At 45.9% G+C, this 10,267-nt stretch overlaps 1 protein-coding gene across 1 annotated transcript in view; it reads left to right on the top strand.

Annotated features, from left to right (window-relative positions):
* Positions 1-3,706: 3,706 nt before the first annotated feature.
* The window catches only part of LOC138284418 (cytosolic 5'-nucleotidase 1A-like), a 98,046-nt gene continuing 91,485 nt past the window's right edge, over positions 3,707-10,267 (top strand). The window contains exon 1 of the mRNA XM_069223161.1: positions 3,707-3,841. The gene's annotated coding sequence lies outside the window, so the exon portion shown is untranslated. The remainder of the gene's footprint in view (positions 3,842-10,267) is intronic.

Genomic DNA, 10,267 nt, shown 5'->3' with positions numbered 1-10,267 from the left:
TAAAACAACATATATACAGTGAAAAATGGGGGTAACATGCCAGGCAAGATGGTACTTTCCTACAGTCACGACATATGTATAGCGTCACAATGGTAACTCTGAACATGGCCATGTAACATGTCTAAGATCATGGAATTGTCACCCCAATGCCATTCTGGCATTGGGGAGACAATTCCATGATCCCCCGAGTCTCTAGCTCAGACCCGGGTACTGCCAAACTACCTTTCCCAGGGTTTCACTGCAGCTGCTGCTGCTGCCAACCTCTCAGACAGGTTTCTGCCCTCCTGGGGTCCAGCCAGGCTTGGCCCAGGAAGGCAGAACAAAGGACTTCCTCAGAGAGAGGGTGTTACACCCTCTCCCTTTGGAAAAAGGTGTCAGGGCTGGGGAGGAGTAGCCTCCCCCAGCCTCTGGAAATGCTTTGATGGGCACAGATGGTGCCCATCTCTGCATAAGCCAGTCTACACCGGTTCAGGGATCCCCCAGCCCTGCTCTGGCGCGAAACTGGACAAAGGAAAGGGGAGTGACCACTCCCTTGACCTGCACCTCCCCTGGGAGGTGCCCAGAGCTCCTCCAGTGTGCTCCAGACCTCTGCCATCTTGGAAACAGAGGTGCTGCTGGCCCACTGGACTGCTCTGAGTGGCCAGTGCCAGCAGATGACGTCAGAGACTCCTTCTGATAGGCTCCTCCAGGTGTTGCTAGCCTATCCTCTCTCCTAAGTAGCCAAGCCTCCTTTTCTGGCTATTTAGGGTCTCTGCTTTGGGGAATTCCTTAGATAACGAATGCAAGAGCTCATCAGAGTTCCTCTGCATCTCTCTCTTCACCTTCTGCCAAGGAATCAACTGCTGACCGTGCTGGAAGCCTGCAAAACTGCAACAAAGTAGCAAAGACGACTACTGCGACCTTGTAACGCTGATCCTGCCGCCTTCTCAACTGTTTTCCTGGTGGTGCATGCTGTGGGGGTAGCCTGCCTCCTCTTTGCACTAGAAGCTCCGAAGAAATCTCCCGTGGGTCGACGGAATCTTCCCCCTGCAACCGCAGGCACCAAAGAACTGCATCACCGGTCCTCTGGGTCTCCTCTCAGCACGACGAGCGAGGTCCCTTGAACTTAGCAACTCTGTCCAAGTGACTCCCACAGTCCAGTGACTCTTCAGTCCAAGTTTGGTGGAGGTAAGTCCTTGCCTCCCCACGCTAGACTGCATTGCTGGGAACCACGTGTTTTGCAGCTGCTCCGGCTCCTGTGCACTCTTCCAGGATTTCCTTTGTGCACAGCCAAGCCTGGGTCCCCGGCACTCTAACCTGCAGTGCACGACCTCTTGAGTTGTCCTCCGGCGTCGTGGGACCCTCCTTTGTGAGTTCAGGTGAGCTCCGGTTCACTCCACTTCGTAGTGCCTGTTCCGGCACTTCTGCAAATGCTGCTTGCTTCTGAGTGGGCTCTTTGTCTTGCTGGACGCCCCCTCTGTCTCCTCACACAATTGGCGACATCCTGGTCCCTCCCGGGCCACAGCAGCATCCAAAAACCCTAACCGCGACCCTTGCAGCTAGCAAGGCTTGTTTGCGGTCTTTCTGCACGGAAACACCTCTGCACGACTCTTCACGACGTGGGACATCCATCCTCCAAAGGGGAATTTTCTAGCCCTTGTCGTTCTTGCAGAATCCACAGCTTCTACCATCCGGTGGCAGCTTCTTTGCACCCACAGCTGGCATTTCCTGGGCATCTGCCCACTCCCGACTTGATCGTGACTCTTGGACTTGGTCCCCTTGTCCACAGGTACTCTCATCTGGAAATCCATCGTTGTTGCATTGCTGGTGTTGGTCTTCCTTGCAGAATTCCCCTATCACGACTTCTGTGCTCTTTGGGGAACTTAGGTGCACTTTGCACCCACTTTTCAGGGTCTTGGGGTGGGCTATTTTTCTAACCCTCACTGTTTTCTTACAGTCCCAGCGACCCTCTACAAGGTCACATAGGTTTGGGGTCCATTCGTGGTTCGCATTCCACTTCTAGAGTATATGGTTTGTGTTGCCCCTATCCCTATGTGCCCCCATTGCATTCTATTGTGACTATACATTGTTTGCACTGTTTTCTATTGCTATTACTGCATATTTTGGTATTGTGCATATTTGCTATCCTCATACTGAGGGTACTCACTGAGATACTTTGGCATATTGTCATAAAAATAAAGTACCTTTATTTTTGGTATATCTGTGTATTGTGTTTTCTTATGATATTGTGCATATGACACTAGTGGTACTGTAGGAGCTTCACTCGTCTCCTAGTTCAGCCTAAGCTGCTCTGCTAAGCTACCTTTTCTATCAGCCTAAGATGCTAGGCACCCCTCTACACTAATAAGGGATACCTGGACCTGGTGCAAAGTGTAAGTACCCCTTGGTACCCACTACAAGCCAGTCCAGCCTCCTATAGGGTACATGTGTTGTTTTCGCTTGGAACAGGTGCTGGCAGAAGTGGAGAGAGCTTTCTTACAGGTAACGAAACACGTGCAGATGGTGAAGCTGGCAGGACAATTTAGGTATTAAAGGGGAGGAAGCTGCAGTAGGTCGCGACGGACAGGCAGGGAGCTTGACATTAGCATTCAGGAGTAGAAGAAGCAGGTATGACGGGGAAATAGGTAGACATGAGTGGAGAAAGGGAAGGCAGGATAAGGTTATAGGGAGGTGGAAGGACAGGGTAGGGGTGGGGGCAGGGTAACTTGGATAGGTGTTTCGATGTCTAGTGAGGTTTTAGTTTTTTAAGGCAGAGGCCAAGGTTTACACGATTGTAAGTGCACCTGTTCTAATAAAAGCAGCCTTTTTCACACAGCAATGGTGTCATGGTGTCATTCCCTCCTCTCCAATGAAGCATAATAGCGCAGCTAGGTTATGCTCCTTCGAGACAAAAATATTACCAATTTTTAGCCACTGTTTTTGTTTTTAGTTTGACAAATGCAGCTGCTTCCCTGACAATAACGTTTTGCAAAACCCACAACAGAACAAAAAGGCATTTTCAAATCCAAACGGCTGGCAGTCAATTTCAGACCTATTTTCTTTGCCAATGCTTGTTTTTCGTGGTGACACTATTGGCGCTGCTGGGCCACAGGGTGATGACGGTAGCAATCTCTGTGCCATGTTGTGTGACATAGGCAATCTGCAGACTGGTGCACACGGCTAAATGTGCAGGAGAGGCAGTGGTCAGCTACCCTTCCATTTCCAGGCTAAGTTTAGCCAGTGTCTTCCCTGTCATTAGCTGCCTCTGTGCAGGATGGCTGGGAGGTATACCACAGCAGTTTTTCCAGACCAGGGCGTAGTCCCTGCGGTGCAGGGGGGGGGGGGTCCAACCCGTCAGGGGAGCCCCAACCATCCAAAGTGCATCCAGACTGTCTTAACCCAGCCCTTCCTGCATTTCAGAGACACTTCTGCATGTTACTGACTCCAAACACGGCCCCACAGTACCGAACTCTATGACTAACTGCTCTGACATGCAGCGACCGGCAGACTGACAGACTCTGCTCTAGTCTAGTTCGCGCCCTTTCAGAGGCTGTTCTTTCGCAGGTACACCCCTGCTGCGGGTGAAGAGGTGTGCGCGGCTTCTCAGGCTTGACTCCGCTCCACCCTGCCAGCCAGAACAGGGAGCGCCAGCCTCCAGAACATATACGCCCTCCTGGGAGGCTGGACCACAATTCCCAGCGTGCCACGCGGGACAGGCGTGTATTCACTGAACTACATCTCTTCCTGGTAAAGTCTGGGCTGGCTGACAAGGAAGGTGCAGCAGAGTCGAAAGCGCAGTACAACAAACTTCCACCAACGCCAACTGATTGATCTCTGTGCCGCAGAGCATCCCTATACACCGGTAAGATAGTGGTGGCTGAAATCTGTTTGAATAGTGCCTAAGAAATACTGTTTCGCATCCCGGTGAAATAGGCAGATCAGTGCTTAATTTGTGCTTGTTGTTTCCGGTGCTGAGCACCGGCACTTATTTTTGAGGGCCGGGGCTTATTCTTCTGCCTCAAGCCTTTGCTGCCAGCAAAAGACACATATGGGGAAAAACGGATGAAGGGGAAAAATGAAAAAGCGTCACAAATGGAGAAAGCAGAAAGCTGCAAGAGTGAGATGAAGAGGCAGGGAGTGGCTTTATATGGATTGAAGAGGCCCGAGATGGCTTCAGGATTAAGCTGCCTCAGCTGTTCACACATTTAATTGCAGCGGCCGCGTGTTTAAGAGAAGGGAGCTTTGGGCACTTGCACCTTTTTATTTACAAATTAAGCACTGAGGCAGATATGTGAGCGAAACTTGCAGGTCGCAAGTTAAAATGCCACAACACCTGATCATTTGTAATGCAACATGAAGGCCGCAGGTCCAAGTTCTCCCATGATATCCAACTGGGTTAATGCGCATACAAGTTTAGACCTGAAGGACAAATGTGAAGCTCGCGGAAACCTTGTTCATTTGGGTACATCCACCCACAGCAGAGATGGTTGTGCAACATGCATGGCACAGGCTTTAGTGCTTTCTGTTTTGTAAGGTTGATATAGCGAAGATCGCCGTTTGCGAGCAGAAGTTTCACAGATGTTGTACTTTGTAGCATGCTCGATAAAAAAAGAAGTTATTTCTGCAGTTGGACATAGCGAACCATATAACTAATATGCCGGAGGCTTGGACTAGGCACTGTAGGGAGGGATCAGGGTTTTTCACACCTTTATAAGCATAAACCACGAATCACTTCCGGTGAAACAGACTCTTTCAGGTACATTCGGAAACAACTGGGAATGATCAAGCTGCAGTTCCTGAAATGATGGAATCCAGAGTGCTTTTTGTTTAAATCCACTATTTGTTGCGCCATGTGGAGTGGGGGTCATGCCCAGAGGTCGTCACGCCATCCCCTTCGGGTAGAGGTGGGTTGGCTACGGACCTTGAGCCAGATGACAGTGTCTGGCTCAGTTTGATGTCCTCTTGGAATCTCGACCCCAAAACGAGCAACACTTTCAGGCGATGGTCGGTTATGACTACAGCTGCTGACCATGTAAAATGGGGCACCCGATTGAATCCTGTGTTGGTTCAGAATCCTGCAAATCTGACTGCTGTAAAAACAAAAACCGTGAATCTGTGTTTGTTATGAAGTGCATTTATGTCCTTAGGTAAGATTTGCACTATGTAAAACTGCCAAAAATAAAATGTGGATTCTGTCGATCACACATGCTCTAATCTTATAGTCAAAGAATTCGGAACAAAGCATGAAATTGGAAAATATGTATAAAATCTCTCCTGTTTGATTTGACAGCATATAAGTTGCTCCATCTATAATCATTTAAATTAGGCTGCATATATGGTACATATGACAGCTAATTTGCCCTTAGTTCGTTAATAGTACTGGCATCAAGGCGGGGCAAGAATGTTTCGAAGTAAACGTTAAAAACTCTCACTTTAACACATACCATCAATGCAGTTATTTAATCTGATGTACTAAGCTGAAATGTTTCGGCCTGTTAAAGACATACCCTTTTTGATTTTTGAAGACACCTTATCATATTGTAACATGATGTTTGCTGTATGAATTACATGCCAAATATTTTCAAGGCTCTACAGGTGATCAAGCTCTTAGAGCCAGAGCTGACCCTTTGCTTGGCTGTGGCTCAGCTCTCCCTGTTAATTTGTTGGCTCGCCCACCTCTACTTTGGGGTTTTCCAGCCTGTTCCACTTCCTCGACCTTGGCTCCGTATCTTTTCACAGGAAAAAGGCCAAATTAATACATTTCCACATCAGGAAATGCAACTTCTGCGACTTCATCCCAACACTGTGAGTAATGCTTTACAAATCTCTCCACAAGTGTTTTTTAGATGTGGCGTTCTCCTATGCCTTTTGATTTTACTAAAATTATATGTATAAGATACTTATAGGACTTTCAGTCAGCCCTCTTCATCCATTGATCTATTGATTTGTCATTGACATAGTTCTTCCTCCCACTGCAGCGCACAGCATGCGACAGTGGGTTACCCCCACCTCAGCCATTGGCTAACGTCTTTGTGAATGACAGCCTTCTCTTTCACAAGGAGCACATCCTCACACAAAGTTGTTTCCTTCAGTGCCAGGACTACTATGACGTGTTTTTTCAGGCTAAAAGCATAGTTTTGCTTTTAGTCATTTTTTATTGGAGACGGCCCATCAGCTCCCTAACCCAACAATAAAGTTTTACAAAAACCATGACAAAACAACCATTGCAAAGCTGAATGAGTAGCGTAATGATGTGAGGCCTATTGGCTTTGACAATGCTTCTTTTAAATTGAGAAGAATACCAGAATGTCTGTAATGCAGGTAGTGTTCTAACAGTAACAGACTTGAGGATGCGCTGTTCTTGCAGTAAGTAAAAACATTCTCACAGAAGCAGGCTTTTCAAATTCCAAGGTTATTGTGGGGGACTGACTTTCCACTGAGTTTTTTTTATATCACAGTCTTACTGGCAAATTAATTCACAAAAATATTACAAGGGTACTGTACAGTGGCGGCTCCTCCGCAATGGCAGAGGAGTGTCGCTCCCCTGCAAGCAGCAACCAATGCACTATGTTTATTATCTTTTCATTGTTAAAGAGTCGGGGCATTGTGGATTACGAGCACTGAGGGGAATGCAATGTGGCCTCCCCTCAGTGGGCATTTATGTTTTACCAAACACACATGCACACTGTGCTGTTTCCAGCCCGGCACTGTGTTGTGGGCTGATGAAAGCAGGCACAGACTCCCAGTCTGCCTGGGAGCCCCAGGCTGGTCGCTCCCAGACAATCCTAACGCTACTTTGGGCAGCGTCAGGACTGGCCGCAGGGCAGGCTGGAAGCCTGTGCCTGCCTGCTGCTGAGATGACAAGGAATGGTAAGTTGCAATTTTAATTTGTTGTACTTAGCTTGAAATAGGTGATTTTACTAAAACTATCGGGCACTTATTAGAATTAGAATGTTTCGGTTTTGTTCCATGAAAATCATCATGTCACATGGAGAGCAAGAGAGGATTTGGACAACACACTTCCTCCTGAGACAAACCGTAAATCACAACAAACGCTGCGGTAATTCCTATTCTTAGCTCCTTGTACTAAGGTTATTGGACCTCTTTTGGGGCGAAAAAAGATTTTGGATGAGGTGGTCTCTCCCACATAATGTGGCATGCTTCATCATTGGTGAGATGGTTCTACCAGGTTGGACTCAACCCCAATTAATGGGGGAGTATTTAAGATAAGTGCTTTAAGTATTATAAATATATATGCATTTAATTAAACATTGAGCAGCAATTCACATATTATTACAAACCAGCACCACATCTCTAGTACTGTGCCTTTCGACCCCCAGAATATTTAAAAGAAAGGTAAAGTATACTTATGTTTTGCAGGATTTGTATGAACTTGTGAAAACATCCCAGACAGAGGCCTCAAAGACATCCCACACAGGACATGGGTCTTTCAAACACACACAAACACCTGCACACATAGACACACACGTACATCACTCCCAGGAGTCCCCAACCTCCAAACCCCTCATGTCAGACTTTGATTCTCCTTCTCTAACCAATGCTCAGGTTAGAGGCCGTGCATGTGCCAATGTAAAACTGCTGCAAAAATGAAGCTAAATTGGTGGTGCACAACACACTATCTCCGTAGACAGGTTATGGGGCTCTACCTCAAAGAGCTGTCTGCTACCCCCGTCTTACTTGCCCTCCCTCTGACCAGCTGTGGTAGCAGAGAAAGGGGTCCATTCAGCTATTATTTCTTGAGCAGCTCGAGTCTTGCTGCAGAGCTTTTAAAATATAACTAGATAAGCGTGTTATGTTGGCCAAGGGTGCAAGCAACAGCGCAGGGGTTGCAAGCTGAAACCCAGAGCTCGCAGCCGCGACCCATAGCGACTTCTACTTGAAGTCTGTATGAACAGAAGTTGAAATATCCAAGTGACAAGCAATGGCTATTTACCCGCTGCATCTTAGGCTAATGGCAACTCTGTGGGATAGCTGACAAACTGCAGCTTCTTAACAGCCATAATTTTGGTGCATGGCATTAGCTTTGCACTTAATGATTCACTACTCCTGTAGGTCCCACGATTCGCTGAACATTCAGCCGCAGGCAGTTGTACAGTATGTGGCTAAACCTGAATACCAAATGAACATGGTGACAGGATAGAAAAGAGTAAATTCCATCTGTGACAAAGTAGAAATATCCCACCCCCCATGAAGGGTTACGTTTAAACTTTTACCCATCCCTAGTGTGTGATTGAGAGTATGACAAATGGCACTTAATGGCATATAGACTAATTACAAAGATCAAGACAGGGGCATGGGAGACACTACATTTTTTGGTGGGACACTGATAGCCCTGGGGAGAGCTGAGCCAGGGGTCTGACTTGTCTCTGAGAGCCAAAGCTCGAGAAATGATGAGAAAGACCTAAAAATGAAAAACAAAATATTTTTCAACATTTCTTGGAACTTCAGTTAAGTACATCCACATAATAACAGTGAATGGAGTGACAATTACTGAAAGTCATTTTTTAAAACTTGAAACATTCAGGAATACCCCGAGCCGTTACAAGGTTACCAAGTTACTAAAATGCATTGGTTTCTCGTTTTCTCTATTTATGAAGACTATGCTTTTATTAAATGTGAAGCAACATTATTTTATATTAACTATATATATATATATATATATATATATATATATATATGTGTGTGTGTGTATATATGTGTATATATATATACAGTATATTAAATGTATTTATATAATGCTTCCTACCCCTGACCAGGTGTCAAAGCGCTTTTTGGCGAGTAGCATGCTACTCCGGAACCCAAAAGGAATAGTGGTGGGTTAGTATAGGGAAATATGAGCAAAGTATTAGTATTAGTATAGGGAGGTATGAGTTAATTTGAGGAGAGGACGTGTGAGTCTGTTAGCTGATTTTGAATAGAATAATGGAGGGAAGAATCCATAAGTGTTAATTGGGAGATCATAGTAGTGAGATGAGGTTTGGGCTAAGTCAAGGAGAGGTGTAGGATGCAGGAGTCTGTAGAAAGGTATTAGGGAGATCATAGTAGTGCGATGGGGTTTGGGATGAATCAAAGGAGAGGTAAACAAATGAGAATTGGGGGTGAACCAGGAGGGGTAGAGGAGGGAAGAGTCTGGGAAGGGTTGTTTTGGACATCCTAGTAGAAGAATGGGTTTGGGATGAGTCAGAGAGTGATGACTCTAGGAAACTAGGAAGGAAAATTCAAACAGTCATGGGTTAAATACAGCAGTTTAAAGGCACCAAGTTTGCAGAAAAACAGGGAGCCGAATGTAAACTGGCATGGGTAGGGAAAAACTCTTTTTACAAATAACAAGAATACACAGAAAGTCTTTGGTCTTACCAGCCCTCTAGGACTCTTGCTGACTGGGCTGAGTTAGTGTGCAGAGAAGCTGGGCTCACAAAATGGAGGTGACTGTCTTGGGGTTCTCTCAACAAACTTAAAGGCCCAGTGTAGGTGGGAGAGGAGGGCTCAGGTTGCCTGTGAGTTAGAGAACCAAGCACCAAGCCCAGACTCCAGTGGAAGGGAGGAGAGAGGTGCTCCTCTTTAAGAATCTCCTTGGATACAGGCAGGCACAATCCGCACTTCCAAGCTAGCAGAGCACAGATCATGTACTGAATTATTTCAGTGTGCTAAGGAAATGATACATTGTAAACTAAAGCAAAAGGCAGTAGAGCAAAATTTGGTCAAGTTGAGGAGCCGGGTTTTGAGTCCAGGATTGCACATGGTGCAGTTCAAAGCCTACAGGGTACATCATTTTGTTTTCTCTTTAACACCAAAGGCTGGTGCTTTGTGTTCAGTTGTTCAATTATTGTTAGGATATAAAGTTGATAAATACACTTATTAATCCTTTAATCAAATTGACACTATGCATATATACACATGTGTAGTCATAAGAATTAAAGATTCACTTTTCTATTGGAAATGTTTCTGCAGACACTGAAAATCAAACCTAGTGTCAGAACACGCCTGTCTGAAATCATGATGGACTCTACAAGTGTCTCCTTGAAAAGCTGCAACCTAAGGAGCAATCTCTGTGGTGATTCTGAGACCTTTTTGTTTTTTCCAATTATTTAATTGTGGCAATAGAGGTGTTGAGCATCTTCCAAAATTGGTATTTTTTCAAGTTAGCAGAGACAGTAGTAACATTAACACAAAAAGCATCCCCTGCCTACCCCTAGTCTGCTGGCTAGCCTGGTTTGACAAACAGAACAATTTTGGCAGAGGTTCAACACCTCTGCAGCTACAGTGA

Source organism: Pleurodeles waltl, chromosome 3_1 (genome assembly GCF_031143425.1).
Source record: "Pleurodeles waltl isolate 20211129_DDA chromosome 3_1, aPleWal1.hap1.20221129, whole genome shotgun sequence".
In the NCBI taxonomy this organism is placed as follows: domain Eukaryota; kingdom Metazoa; phylum Chordata; class Amphibia; order Caudata; family Salamandridae; genus Pleurodeles; species Pleurodeles waltl.
Note: the sequence above shows the minus strand (reverse complement) of the source record. Positions and strands in the feature narration are given on the sequence as shown.